This window comes from Sus scrofa, chromosome 16 (assembly GCF_000003025.6).
Source record: "Sus scrofa isolate TJ Tabasco breed Duroc chromosome 16, Sscrofa11.1, whole genome shotgun sequence".
Lineage (NCBI taxonomy): Eukaryota > Metazoa > Chordata > Mammalia > Artiodactyla > Suidae > Sus > Sus scrofa.
In genome coordinates, this window is record NC_010458.4 from 38,153,074 (window position 1) to 38,169,352 (window position 16,279).

The window sequence follows — 16,279 nt, forward strand, 5'->3', positions numbered from 1 at the left end:
GGAATTTCAGGTCTCTTGGAAGCATTTCAAGAAATAACAGGATGTAGTCAAGCAAATGTGTGTGTGAGTGCATGCATGCATGTGTGTGCACACGTGTGTGTATGTGTGTGTGATGATATATATATACACACATAGATATTTTAGATATCTTTAAGGCTGGATTAATAACTAATATCTGCTTAAATGACAACTAAACCTTTGAAACTCCTTCATTATCCCTGATGAGTTCTGTGCAGGTGACAAAGCTCACTGCTCAAAGGCAAAACAATCCAACTCTCTTCCACAGAGTCAGCTCTGTTTGAGCAACACAACGGCATTTATTCAGCAAGGTACCCATTTTTTTCTTTTTAAATATTGAAACAAACTTAGAGGTTTCTTTAAAAGGCAATGACAATAAACGTGTTTCAACCTCTGTTTTGCTTCACCGTAGGCGTTGTGTGTGGTTAGGTTATGCAATAAAAATGAGCTTGACACTGCAGATGTTATTTAAAAACAAACACAAAACCACATAGAATAACGTTGATAACTCTATACTCATTCATTATCCTAATAAAACACATAAATGTCTGAAAAGAAATAGACAATGATCCATTAGTCATTCCATCTCTTATTAAAAAATAGTGGTTAACGTCACAATCTTAGTCAAAACCAGCTCTGATCTTCATAAATCTGATTTTAAAAGATATCACCAGATGGGAATTATATTGAACTTATGTGATTTTTCAACCAAGATAACTAAGGGTTCTATAATTTTTATATAGGCCCTCTTATTGAGAGAAGAGTAACCATTTATGGAAGTATTCTGCACATTTGCTCTCCTTGAAAGGAAGGCTGGATCTACATGCAAGTCAACATATGAATAAAAAGTACACATGCAGAGGGAATGACATCCAGTCTCCTGGGATAAATGATAATGGAAAGGAATATTAAAAAAAGAATGTATGTATGTGTATAACTGGGTCACTTTGCTGTACAGAGAAATTAGCATAACACTGTAAATCAACTATGCTTTAATAAAAATTTCTTTAAAGTTAACATGCAATCAAATTATTTGGTAACCTGGAATAACACTCATTTCTATAGTTTCAGATGCTGACCTTTACCTAGATAAAGTGCGACTGTTTTCCTTGGCAGACTCTAAAAATTAAAAATTTCTATCATTCAAATACATAGATAAGTACTCTTGTCACTGCGTGTATATATGGGCACACACATATGCATATGTTGGAGGATGAGAGTTCAATTAAATTTTGTAAACATTCTTTCAGTCACATTGCTTGTGCTGTACATTTTGTCTTTATTTTTTGTCTTTAAACCTACCTATATCCACATATATACACTCATGCACAATTTGTTTTTTTAAATTATTTCATATACTTGACCTCATTTGATCAAAACAGGAACCATAGTCTAACTGAAATAAATGCCTCTGCCATGAAACTAAGTCAGTTCACTAGTGACCATAAGAGCAGTTGATTTATAGGACTATCTATCACACAGCCACACTAGCTGAACTAATTAATGACACGTGTCATGCAATGCTTGTTAAATTAGCAAATATTCTTCCATTAGAAGGCACATGGTAAACAATCCCTTTAAAGGGCAACATTGTAATGGGTTAAATATTTCACTCAGGCACACAATATATAAACGAGCAGATCACCTCTCTTATTTTACACAGAACACCTGTTATATGAGCATATTGAGCGCTTGTTCAATAGTTTTAATGAATAAAGACCCGAACATAAGGGTAATTTGACTTTTTTTGGTCTCTTTAGGGCCGCATCTGCGGCAAATGGAAGTTCCAAGGCTAGGGGTGGAATCAGAGCTGCAGATGTCAGCTACGCCACAGCCACGGCAACACAGGATCTGAGCTGTGTCTGCAACCTATACCATAGCTCTTGGCAACACCAGATCCTTAACCCCTGAGCAAGGCCAGGGATCGAACCCACATCCTCCTGAAGATGTGAATAAATACCTTACCTTTTTATAGTGAAGTACTTATGTACCTAAAATCTAGAAACAGTGAACTAATGTTCATTTATTCACTGTCTAGTTAAGAACATGAATTCTCCCTTTTTGGTCATGCAAAGTGAAAGCAACTTTCAAAGCGTGAAAGTTAAGGGTTTTATACTTTGTCATTTGAGTTCTCTTAAAGAGTTGTTCTCAAAATGTGTACACTATACATGTACATTGTGGTGGCTCTAGTTTGAATTACTGGCTACTTCTGCAAAGAAGTCAGAAGATTTTAGAGTGAAGGCTGAAGTTCTCATTTACTTCCTGCTAACAATCAAGCAGGAAATGTGATTCTGTATTTTATAGATAAATTTGTACTTTATTTTTCCAGTATTATATTACCATGTGGCCCAAAGTCTACTCTTAATTGATACAAGGTCACAATGGAGAAACAAATGAAATCCTTCAACTAAGAGATAAATATGCACCTTAGAGTGTATACTCTCCCTGATGGTTATTGTCTTAAAAACAGGAAAAATATTGGGTATGGCTTTTGTGAAAACAGAGGAGAGTACTGATTTTCAGGAGGTAGGTTAATGTTTGTGGACACTATTTATGCAGGAGAAACTTATGTTTACTCCTGGAATGTAGCCTTAAGTTACATTATTAATCAAGGATTGCCTCTATTATATACTAGAAACTTGCTTGAAAAATGGAAACTTGCTTAACAGTTTCACTTTCTGCACTCTGCAGAAACTCCTCTCCAGCATCATCCCTTGGATGTAACCTGTTGCTCCGTTCCTCACTGTTCTCTAGGAATAATTTTGCCTTTAAGCGGGAGGAAATTTAGAAGCCTTTCAGGCTCACTCTTGGAGGGCATGACACCATCCTTGCTATGGTTGCTTTGAATATACGCCCCATCTCTTTTCTGGCTTCTGCCTTGGTTCCTTGTGTCTGTCTTCCTTTTCTGAGACTCCAGTTCATTTGACCTTCAGATCTAGGCTTGAGTTGCTGGGTTGGTTCCTGTTCCATCCCTGAATTGCAAGTTGGTTTTTATACCTCCCTAGGGTCGCATGGTCTAGACCAGTGATCTCCAATCTTATGGGATAGCACATTTCCAAATGCAGGTACCTCCTTCAGGTATTTATTTTTAATAAGTTATGTTATATGCTGTACTGCTATACCAAAATATTATCTACTTCATAAAATATACTACAAAGATAAATTCTGAGAGTATAAGAAAAAAATCAATATTTTCTTTTCATACTCCAATAAGTTATCTGGCCCATCCTCGGAGCATATACTTCTAAGCATCATCTGCTCTGTGCCACTTGCTAGGGCACTGGTATGTTTTGTCCCCAAATACTAGTTAGTACATGATAAGCCTTTATGCCTGGCCAGATGGAACTTCCCCAGTTCCAACTGGGGAGTTCTGGCTCCCATCTACCACCTCCACCCACCTCCCACCAATCTCTGCTTTATTCTAGTGAAAGGGCTCATTCCAGCTTCCAACCTCTCTCATTTTGCCTTATATTAATATAATTAAATTATCAAGTTTATGGAACAAGAAATGAGAAAGGTTTCTACAAAGGTTAGTAAATGGATACAAGCAGTAAAAAGGTTTTGAAGCAAAGTGTGAAAATAGGCAATTAAAATAGGGTTTTTTTTCCTTTGCTTTTTAGTGCCACACCAGCGGCATATGGAGGTTCCCAGGCTAGGGGTCCAATCAGAGCTGTAGCTGCCAGCCTATGCCACAGCCACAGCAACGCCAGATCTGAGCCATGTCTGAGACCTGCACTGCAGCTTACGGCAATGCCGAATCTTTAACCCACTGAGTGAGGTCAGGGATCAAACCTGTGTCCTACATGGATACTAGTTGGGTTCATTAACCACTGAGCCATGACAGGAGCTCCTATAATAGTTTTAATATAGTATGTTTCTATCACTGAACTGAATAGGGTTTTTTTTTTAATTACTTGTTTCTATTATGATGTTAATTGTCAAAGGTAACTTTTCACTTGACAAGTGTACACATGATTGATGATACATAAAATATGTGACACAAAAAAGTAAAGTAGAGAGTATTTAATGGGACCTGGAACATATGATTAACAATTTGGAAATAAAATAAATTTGAGCCCATATATTAAAATAAATTCCAAACTGATTAAAGAACTAGGTAAAAAAATGAATTCACAAATAAAGAAAATGTAGCTAAAAATTATCTGCTCTTAGTCTAGGAAAAAACCCTCATGCTATTAAAGCAAAGAAAGAAGTTACAAAAGAAAAAAATACCCAATAGATTTGACTATAAAAATTATCATAAACAAAAGTAAGAAGAATGGAAAACTGGACTATGTAACTACTACAAAGTGAGAAGGAAAAGACTCAAATGTCTAATATGTAAGAACTTGTACAATCAACAAAAAAAACAACTGATAAGGAAATAGAAAATTCACAGAATGACTGATATTTTAAATCTTTGGAAAAAATTTGAAACTGCTTAAATGCCCAACAATAGACAAATGTTTAAGTTATGACATATATTAAGGTAGACTATGTCCATGCATGTAAATGATGTTTCAAATAATATTGAATGGAAAAATGCTCATAAAATATGTTAAATTAAAAAACAACTGAAGTAAGAGTGTATGAACTACATGACTGATGTTAGTACCACATTTGCTTGGAAAAATACTGCAAGAAAAGAATTCACAGTGGTCATTTTGGGAAGTGGTAAGGTTATAAGTAATTTGTATTTATATTTTTCTAAATTTTTAAAAGATCTGAGAGTGTACATAAATTGTTTCTATGATAAAATTTATTTTAATAAAAGAAAATATGTGGGTATTAGTGTGCCTTGAATGTAAATATTTTTCAGGTTATACAGCAAGAATTTTTAAAAAGGTAACATTTTCCTATTTGAGTAAAATACAAAGGAGTCCTCAACACCAGAACATGGTTAGACTCTGTGACCTAATAATATACACTGCATATCTGACTTGGAGGGAAGACACCTTCTTTTTCTTTCTCTCTCTCTCTCTCTTTTTTTTTTTAGGGCCACGCCCTCAGCATATGGAGGTTCCCAGGCTAGGGGCCTAATCAGAGTTACAGCTGCCAGCCTACACCACAGCCACAGCAACACCAGATCCAAGCCATATCTGTGACCTACACACAGTTCAGGGCAATGAGGGACCCTTAACCCACTGAGTGAGGACAGGGATCGAACCTATAACCTCATGGTTACTAGTCAGGTTCATTAACCACTGAGCCACAACGAGAACCTCAATACCTTATTTTTAAAAGTTTGTAGGAAGGTAGTTACATAAGGCAAGTTGTCTGAGAGATCATACAGCAGAGCAGTCAAGGGCTGGCTTGGGTATCTGGCAGCCTGGTTTGGCGCTCTCATTCTATCACAGAGAGCACCGCGACTGCAGAGGTGACTCTACCTCTGCAAAGCCTCAGACCGACTAACCAGGTATCCCCATTTTCCCCTACACGGAGGCCTGTTTTCCAGTAACTCAATGATGATAAGATCATTCATTCATCTAAATTGTAAATGGAGAAGTGACAGTAAAGAATGGATAGAAAGAGTTCCAGAAATAATCAAATACCCAGTGATACTGGGAATATTTGCCAAGGCTTCCCTGACTGGGTGTTGGGCACCCAGCAAAAGAATGTACCCACCACGTTGCCAGCTCAGCCATGGTCCTTAGCAATTGCAATTGGGTCATGATCAACCATTAGGTGACATTCTTTTGTCACCTAACACATAAAAACATCAATGAATCTTGCTTTTTTTTTTTTTTATATGAGGGGAAAAAGCAGGCAACTGCGAGGTTTTTAAAATACAAAATTCTTTGTTAACTCTGTTGACATTTGGTAATGAATTACCGGTTGCCTCATGGCAGGAAAATCCTTATTTATTTCTGGAAAATACTGTGATTAATCAGTGTCTTCCCCTCTAAAAATAAACAATAGTCCTGCCAAAGGGAAAATGGATCATGATTTGAAAAGAGTAAATGCTGTGATGTAAGATAATTCCATATCTAAATAAAATGAAATATAATAAGAGTTTTCTTTAGTTAAAATCATCATCATCAATGCATTCTGTGGAGACAGAGTGTTAATAGGCAAGACAATTGAATGTAATACTTGTTCTGGTAGCATCTTTGTTAATTCCATCACATAACCTCTCTCTATGCCCCCAGACACAGCCACTATACATAGCCTATTCCTTCTTCCCACAGTGGGACTTAGACAATGATTGAAGAAAAAACATATTTATTTCTTCACCCATGACTTTATCCCTCTGGAAAAGACTTTTTAGCCCTAAGGAACATCTGTTTTATAAATTTCAGATAAAACCAAATTATTTTACATTATTTCTAAAGGCTTCTTTTTATAGAATCTCTTCCCCCTCTCTTTCTTGATGTATTTTTAAGCTAATCCATATTGATCACTGCCATGATCTTTTTCATTTTATGGAAGAACATAGTGAACCCAAGGTCATGTCATTTGCAAAATCAGGTTTGGGGTGTGTGTGTGTGTGTGTGTAAAATATATATATAGTTAAGGATTTTGACCATTAAAAGAGGCTAAATTTGTCTTTTCTAGCTGCCAGTCATGCCCTCCCAGGACCATAGAAGGAACCATTGCTCACTGAGGCATGTCATCATAGCAGTGCTGAAGAAATAAATGTTTAATGAATAAATGAGTAAACACAAGAACAAATCAACAAGCAAATGCATATGTTCACGTGTTTCTATCATGTAATAAAGCACGCTAATTTAACCAAAGAGAGAAACCAGAATCTACTGGTGTGTTTAACAGCAGATTAAAGAGAAAAAAAAAAAAAACCCACTATAGGTTCTGTCTTAAATAAACAGGAAAAACTCACGTGAAAACAGCTGATTTTCAAGCACAGATGAAGCAAACACAGAGCCATCTCAAAGCTGCATGATAAGTGCTGTACGGGAAGTAAGGACTGTCCCTTCAGTCACCAACAGACAATACTTGGACAGACTATACAGGGAATTGTGAAGGACTCCAAGCTCACCAGCCCTGCTTGTCAGTATCCACCACACCTTTCATGTTCACTTCACCCACAGTCCTCTTGTTCGTGAATCACAGAGTTCACCTAGACATTCACTTTAGCTTCTTTTTTTTTTCCCCTTTTTGCTTTTGGTATGAATGGGTTTGTATAAAACATTAAGGAAACATTATTTAGAGTAAGAGCTAAACAATATCTGATTTTGGAAATGATACCTTGGCTGTAAAAGATAGGAGAGCAGACATTAATTTTTTGCCTTAACAACGAAAACTGACATCAGGCTGGGTAGATGGTAAGAAGACGGGTTGTGAGGCACTGATGTCTCATAGTGTAGGATGCCTGATGCAAACCGTAGACAAAGCAGCCTCTGGCCTGACCAACATTTGTGAGAAGAGTACCAAGAAAATATATTTGTTTTTACACGAATGAATCACATTTTCACTGGAATATTTAATTAGTGCATATAGTAAAAAAATCCCCCTAGTTCAACATGGTGAGTACTCAGCCCCCTTCCACCTCAGATGCCCAAGCCTATAGCCATTTCCTCTCCAAAGCACCCCACTGTTACATTGCCTAGAGTGCACATGCAGAAACATACCAGTGGGTGAAAACATACACATATATGTCGAGAATCTCTGTATATTTAAAAAACTGGGAATGTGAACCTTTACTTTTTCATCTAAAAACATACCTACACACCAGTCAGAATGGCCATCATTAATAAGTCCACAAGTAACAAATGCTGGAGAGGGGATGGAAAAAAGGGAACCCTCATGCACTGTTGGTGGGAATGTAAATTGGTACAACCACTATGGAAAACAGTATGGAGGTACCTCAGAAAACTAAATATAGAACTACCATATGACCCAGTAACCCCACTCTTGGGCATATATCTGGACAAAACTTCCCTTGAAAAAGACACATGCACCCATATGTTCACTGCAGCACTGTTCACAATAGCCAAGACAGGGAAACAACCTAAATGTCCATTGGCAGATGATTGGATTAAGAAGATGTGGTACATATACACATGCAATACTACTCAGCCATAAAAAAGAACAAAATAATGCCATTTGCAGCAACATGGATGGAACTCTGGACTCTCATATTGGGTGAAGTAAGTCAGAAAGAGAAAGACAAATATCATTCTATCACATATCTGGAATCTAATATACAGTACAATGAACCTTTCCACAGAGAAGAAAATCATGGACTTGGAGAAGAAACTTGTGGTTGCCAAGGGGGAGGGGGAGGGCGTGGGATGGACTGGGAATTTGGAGTTAATAGATGCAAACTATTGCCTTTGGAAAGGATAAGCAATGAGGCCCTGCTGTATAGCACTGGGAACTTAGTCACTTATGATGGAACATGATAATGTGAGAAAAAGAATGTATATATGTATGTGTAACTGGGTCACCTTGCTTTACAGTAGAAAATTGACAGAACACTGTAAACCAGCTATGATGGAAAAAATAAAAATGATTTTTAAAAAAGGAAAAAAACCCTAGATAATTTAATTAATAATTATTCAGTTATTCAATAGAATAACTTTCTTCCATAAAAAGACTGAGAAAACAAAGAGAAAACTTTGGAAAACAGTAAAAAGGCTGAACATAGATATACTATTTGATCCACCAATTTCTCTACTAGGCATACAACCATGAGAAGTAAAAATGTTTGCCCACAAGAAAACTTTTACATAAATGTTCGTAAGCAGCATAACTCATGATAACCTAAAGGTGGAAACAACCCACATGTCTCTTGGCTGATGAATAAATAAACTAAAGGTGGCATATATATATAATGGAATATTATTTGTCCATGAAAAGAAATGAAACATTGATTGATACACACTACAACTTAGATGGGCCTTGAAAACATGATGCTAAGTGACAGAAGCCAGTCGTGAAAGACTACATATTACATGATTCCACTTAAATTAAATCTTCAGAACAGGCAAGCCTTTAGAGCCAAAAAGTAGAAAAATATTTTCTTAGGGCTAGGAGTGGGCCAGCCAATGTGGGACTTGGAGGGTGACATCCGGGGTATGGGGGTTCTTCTAGGGTGATAAAATGTACTAAAATTGATTGTGGTATAGCTGCACAACTGTGTGACTATACTGATAATTAATTGTATGATTTCAATGGGTGAAAAATATGGTATATGAATTCCACCTCAATAAATATCCTCCCCAAAAAAACAACAAGTTTCTTCATGTACTAGCATGTTGTCCAGTGAAAAATGGAAGAGGCACGACAGTGAAAGTGTAGAGTATGCTTCTTTTTGTGTAAAAAGAGAGAGTGAACAGAATTTATAGTTGCATTATTTGTATTTACATAAACAAACTCTAAGGGAAACACAAAGAAAACTAAAGTGGAAATCTGAGAGCATGAATACCATCTTTTCAAAGGACAACAACAACAATAATAGCAAACATTGCCTGGAGATAACTCTACATCAGTACACAGATCTTCCTCACGGCTACTCAGTATTCCATTATCGTTGGAATTGTTGAATTAGCTCCATACCAGTTGGCGTTTAGGTGGTTTCTAGTCTTCTATTACAGAAACTGCTGCAGAACATTTTTGTACATAGTTTTGCACTTAAACACAAGCATAGGGATAGAGCAAATTTTAAAAAGTAGAGTTGCTACATTAAAGGTAGCCAATACAAGAAATCCTTAAATAATGCAACCAGAGAATACCTCTTAAATTTGTTGACAGCTGTAGCAGCTGTAAAAACTCTGAGTTTAATAGCAATCAAGGAGCAAAATGGCTTTTTCTGAAAAAGATTAAATGAAAACTTAGAATGTTCCCATTTTCTGTCGTGAGAGCATTAAAGAAGCAGCACAATAAGCTCCTTTTAAAAGGAATTCAGACAAAACCCGAATGGTTTATTCTACGTAAGCTCTGGAACTCGAGCAAGAGAGGCCTCCTTTTAATAGTCATGAATTTATTTGAATTCATTATGTGGTTTCCCAAATGCTATGCACATTTAAAGCGACCTTTTGGCCTCGAAGTAGGAGTCTCAGAGCAGAAGGATGAAGAGAATCTCAGTTTCAATTAAGATAAACATCAACTGTCAAGACCCGATTAGACTACCTGAATGCCAAGAAGGCAAACCGTCATCAAAAGAAACGGAAAGCATCAGGGCAGCAGTAAACTGAGCAAAATTTAATTGTGTGAAGTTTCGATGGTGGGAAGAGATATTACTGAGTGTCCATGGAACACAGGGCTATGTTTGGACACATTCTCCCCTTTTCTTCCTTCCACTCTCTCCGGCCTGTTTTGGAGCTGTTTTTGAGTGGTTCTCCTTAGCTGCAATAACATCTCTACTCAAAGAGACATATCTGGGCAAAAGAAACTCTGTTATTCACTATGGTTAAGGAATGGTAGATACCAACTAACTAATTTTTATGGTTGACAGAGTAACAGAGAGTTATACATATATCCTTTTTTTTTTGGTCTTTTTAGGGCTGCACCCACAGCATATGGAGGTTCCCAGGCTAGGGGTCCAATCGGAGCTACAGCTGCTGGCCTACACCACAGACACAGCAACTTGGGATCCGAGCAGCATCTGCAACTACACCACAGCTCCCGGCAACTGCCAGATCTTTATCCCCCAAGTGAGGCCACGGATCGAACCCACATCCTCATGGATACTAATTAGATTCGTTTCCGCTGAGCCACGATAGGAACTCCTATTTTGTTGTTTTTTAATCCAGAAAGTACTTGAGAACTTGGAGGATGAGCACAGGAGGATGACTGTGGTGATGATTTGTGACGGGTTTCAGTCTCTCGCTGTTGGAAGCTGAGAGAACCCATTCATGCACTATTTCAGTGTGTCAGGGAAAAAACATGCCATATGTCCTCAGCAGTCTTGCCACTTAGAGCTTCTGCCTTTTGCACCATTTATGTTGTCATGGTGGACAACATAAATCAGCTGAAGGCCAATGTTATATCCTATGGAAGATTATTTCAGCCAGTTGCTAGAATCATATATATATTAGAACAGAATCCTGAAACCTACATATTCACAGCAAGAGAAATTTTAATATGGGTTGCCTGGTGGGCAATGTGCTCCCTAAAATGGATGTAAATTTACCATTAGGAAATACAGATGCTAGCTAGCATTATGTTTTAAGTGCAATCACAAGGCCACGTAGTTCTTACTGGTTTGGGGAACTTCTATGTTTTCCTTGGCTGGGAGAGGCATTGAAAACCTTAAGCCTAATAAAAAATGCTTTTCAATTTTAACATATCGATTCTAAGGAGGCGCCTAAAATTTGCATTAAGGGCAGAAATGTGCAGCTGCGTAGGGATCCTGGGGGCACTTGTACTCCAGAAGGCTTTCTTTCCTTTATCTCTAGGTGAAGTTCACTTTCTCTGATCTCAGCCCACCAGGACTCTCAGAAATTTCTAGCACTAGAGCCTGGCCTCAAGTACACACAGAAAACAACCCAGCCAAAGACCACCACCAAGGATGGACAGTGGAAAACCTATCAGTTCGAGATTTCTAACTTTCACTGGAAGTCTGCATGTGAAGGCCATGTAAATGCAAGAAGGCTCTTTAGAGAGCATTCTTTTATTTCTTTTCCCTTAAAAATGAGTGAAAGAGATGGCTTTCTTTCTGTTCTTCCTACCTGCTGGATATTCAAGGACTTTGTATCTGCTATAATCTTCTTCTCCCCAAGTTTTGCTGGTTCCTTCAGTTCTCAGCTTCCTGACCGCCCAAATGAAGTACATTTCCAGGACTAACTCACTCACTCACGAGTTAACACAGTCCTTCGTGTAGCAGTCTCTTCACTGCACTGACCAAATTGGCAATCATTTTATCTGTTTCTTTTTACTCAGTAAGCTCCATGAAAGGAGGGAGGCACAAATGTATCATCAGTGAATGCACACAGAGGAGACCAAACGCGTATCTGTCAGTATAGAAACATACAGGACTTAGCCTACACAAAATGATGGAAAACTGTGCTAAGCAAAAAGTCATGTTGAAGTAGTTTTTATAAAAAAAGCATTTTTATACCTCTATATTGTTGTGGCATAATTGTAGGCTCCTATTAAAACATAATTTATGTATATTTAAGAACAGAAAAAAGTCTAACGCATTTCTAAATACTCTAATATTTAGAAAATGACATCTATTTTTAAGAGGGTTAGGTCAAAGAAGGTTTCAGTCTAAATTTAGTTAGAAGTGAAGTTGATTTATTTCATATTCATGCGAATTTATTTAATAGAATAGTAAGTTTAGATCAAGTCAAGATTTATATGTATTAGTTTTCAAGTAAAAAAGTAATTAGATTTTACCTAGAGCTGTTAGGACATTTATTTCAGTAAAATTTCCATTGCCACTTAAAATCTTTTATGAAAATTTGTATACATGTCATATCATATATCATTTTGTTAACTGGCTAAAATTTTTTTAATTGAAGTATAGTTGATTTATAACATTATGTTACTTTTGGGTATACAGCAAAGTGATTCAGTTATACATATATATAAAACTGACTCTCTCTCTCTATATATATATATATATATATATTCTTTTCCATTACAGGTTATTACTAGATAGTGAATATAGTTCCCTATGCAATACAGTAGGACTCTGTTGTTAAATGGCTAAAATTCTTACATCCTCAAACCAATAACTTGTATCAAAGAGTCAAACTTAAGCCAAGAAGAAAACAAAAAGACAGCTTACAGAATGGGAGAAAATAGTTTCAAATGATGCAACTGACAAGGGCTTAATCTCTAGAATATACAAGCAACTTATTCAACTCAATAGCAAAAAAGCCAGCAACCCAATGGAAAAATGGGCAAAAGACCTGAATAGACAGGTCTTTCTAAAGAAGATATACAGGCAGCCAACAAACACATGAAAAAATGCTCAACATCACTGATTATTAGAGAAATGCAAATTAAAACTACCCTGAGATACCACCTCACACCAGTCAGAATGGCCATCATTAATAAGTCCACAAATAACAAGTGCTGGAGGGGGTGTAGAGAAAAGGGAACCCTCCTGCCCTGTTGGTGGGAATGTAAGCTGGTACAGCCACTATGGAGAACAGTATGGAGGTACCTTAGAAAACTATACATAGAACTACCATATGACCCAGCAATCCCACTCTGGGGCATATATCCAGACAAAACTTTCCTTAAAAAAGACACATGCACCCACATGTTCGTTGCAGCTCTATTCACAATAGCCAAGATGTGGAAACAACCTAAATGTCCATCAGCAGATGATTGGATTAGGAAGATGTGGTGTATATATATACACAATGGAATACTACTCAGCCATAAAAAAGATAATGCCATTTGCAGCAACATGGAAGGAACTAGAGACTCTCACACTGAGTGAAGTAAGTCAGAAAGAGAAAGACAAATACCATATGATATCACTCATATCTGGTATCTATTATACAGCACAAATGAACCTTTCTACAGAAAAGAAAATCAGGGACTTGGAGAATGGACTTGTGGTTGCCCAGGGGTAGGGGGAGAAAGTGGGAGGGATTGAGAGCTTGGGGTTAATAGATGCAAACTATTCCTTTTAGAATGGATTAACAATGAGATCCTGCTGTGTAGCACTGAGAACTATGTCTAGATACTTACAATGGAGCATGACAATGGAGAAAAAACTATGTATAAATGTACGTGTAACTGGGTCCCCATGCTGTATAGTGGGGAAAAAAAGTGTTAGGGGAAATAACAATAAAAAATTAAAAAAAAAAAGAGTCAAACTTAACTTGAGTCAAAATTAACATGAAAACACACAAGAAAATATTATGAGCAGTTTTTTCCTCCTAATGATAATAAAATGGCCAACACTTATTTGATTTGCTGTGTGTCCAGCAGTATGCCAAGTAAGCATTTTCCAAGTATTCTTTCATTTAACATTTTAGGACCTCCATGGACAGTTTTTTTCCCTTGTCTAAAATCACCCAGCTTGTAAATGGAGGCGCCTAGATTTGTACTTTACTTCCGCATCTCTCCAGTACCTAGCTATTATTGGCAATTCCAAACGGCTCTCAAGTTTTAATAGCTCTGCTCTATGATGCCCTATCCTGTGTTCGCCTATACTCTAAAGAAAAAGAACTCCTTTGAATGCAGTCAGGCAGATAAGGTCTGACATCAAAGTGATCTCCAGGTTTAGAGCCAGCCATTATCTTTCACCTGGAACAAAAAAGAGTATCTATAAAGCCATCCAGAACATGACCATCTGGCCTACTCCTGCATGAAGTTTAAACATGATACATCAAACTTTCGAAGTGCTTTTGATTTCTTTCCATAAAATAGATAAAGGGCTTCTTAGATAACTGAGAAAAAAGAATGGACTTTCTCTCAAAGATTCCAGATGAAGTATCTTTCCATGTAGCATAACTTTCCATCTATCCTCCTACTAGTAAAAGCAACTCAGAGTTACTCAGAGTCCCTCCCCAAGTCTCTCTTAAATCATCAGAAATAGTTTGAGGGACCAGCCCTTATGTTCTAACTATTACTCCTCTTACAAAACTCCTATATTACAAGGAATATTTCTTGTCCCCACCAGTATGAATGAATTTATTCAGGATGCTATACTAATTAAGAAATCGTTAGGATTGAGACCAGACTCTATAGAAGTTTTCATGGATTTAACTTCCTTTCCCAACAAACTTTACAGGAAACCACAAGTTGATATGCATGGCACTATCTTTTCTTACTCTATCAGAGACAGAACATATTGTCACTCATTTAAGAATAGTTTCCTGAGAATTTTTTTTTTCTTTAAACAGGTTGATATTCGAGCTTGGGCGCTAAAGAATACAGAAAGTCAAGGAAAACTTTAAAGCAATTTTTTATGCAGAAATATTTCAGAAGACAATAGGTATTCATTTGGTATTCAATGAAGTTTTGCCTTGAAGGCTAGTGCTTTTTTATGTGTCTGACATTTACAAGGTTGGTTACACCTATGCAATACGTAGAAAGTAACTGAGTGAACATGAAATGCCCAGAACAAGTGGCACCAAAGGAATCTGGTATTTTAAAATTTGGGGAAGCCCAAGTTTGCATGTATAGATCCCTAGTCGCACTTCATCTATCTCTTATGTAAACATTCCCTAGCACACAAATGGCATGAATTATGGAAGAAAACTGGTTTGGTGCTGTGAATAAATTACCTAGCTCCTTGAAGTAAATTATCTAAAACTTTTCTTTGTATACTGAAAATTTAAGCAATTTTTGATGATTAGGAAATGATGCATGTGTGAAATTTAAAAGAGCAAACCTCTGTGCTTTATACATGAAATTACCAAGAAAGTCAAATCACCAAGAACAAAACCGGAAGTGAAATTTTTTTAAAAAAAAACTAGTTATTTAAGAAGGGGCGACCAAAGGTATAACGCTGGGAGAAGTAGAAGATTCAAGTGAGAAATTAATTTATAATTACAATCTTATAAATTTTATAAACTTTGCAAACAAAATCTTATAGTCTTTCCAACTACTGGCTAAAGTTTATGAAAGTTACTTATGGAATTGCCCACAAAACGTACTAAAGAGTTACCCAAATGGGGTAGGTTCTGATGTTACATTGAATTCGAAACTAGTAATACAGTCAGAGATGTTATAATTGCCCCAAAAGAACCCTAGTCCAGATGTCTGATAGGAATCATGTTATAATATAGTTCCTTGTGCCAAGTCACAAAAATTTTATATTTTGTCAGCAAACAGGCTTTCCACTGTCGTGTGGAACCCTTGTGCGATGGTTGTAATCCTTAAGAGCAAATCCTTTGCGCTGAACTACAGTGGGACATGGGGATTTTCTACCTGGAATCTGGTCTTTAACAGTTCTTTCCAAAGCTCCTATTAGATCCCTACTTGACTAAATGACCTTAGATTCATGCAGTGACAGCCACGATTTATGCATGACATTATAAAGGAATCCAACTGTGCTCAACCATGGTCATAGTGAAATGAGTTTATTTAAAGAGCTGGCAAACAAGCTAGTGGAAGTCATTTGTAGACAGGAAAAGTTTCTTTCCCTTATTAGTGAAACAGAGCCCTCAAGCATATTTTCATAATTTAATTAGGACCTATAAAAACGAAAGTCTCCTCGAGATTATCTGTGAAGACAGACATTTTGGCAAAAAGGTAAATCATGTCAAATGCTAACTTGAGTTATTTCTGTTTAAACTTTATTTCTTCCCAGCTCTTTTTCTGATGTTCTCTTCTCATGCTGTCTTCCTCTAAGTACATGAACATTTTCTACTTTATGTACTTTCTG

General features: G+C 36.9%; 1 protein-coding gene across 22 annotated transcripts in view; it reads right to left on the bottom strand.

Annotated features, from left to right (window-relative positions):
* Positions 1-16,279, bottom strand: part of PDE4D (phosphodiesterase 4D) — a 1,509,235-nt gene that overhangs the window by 255,774 nt on the left and 1,237,182 nt on the right. The window lies entirely within an intron of this gene.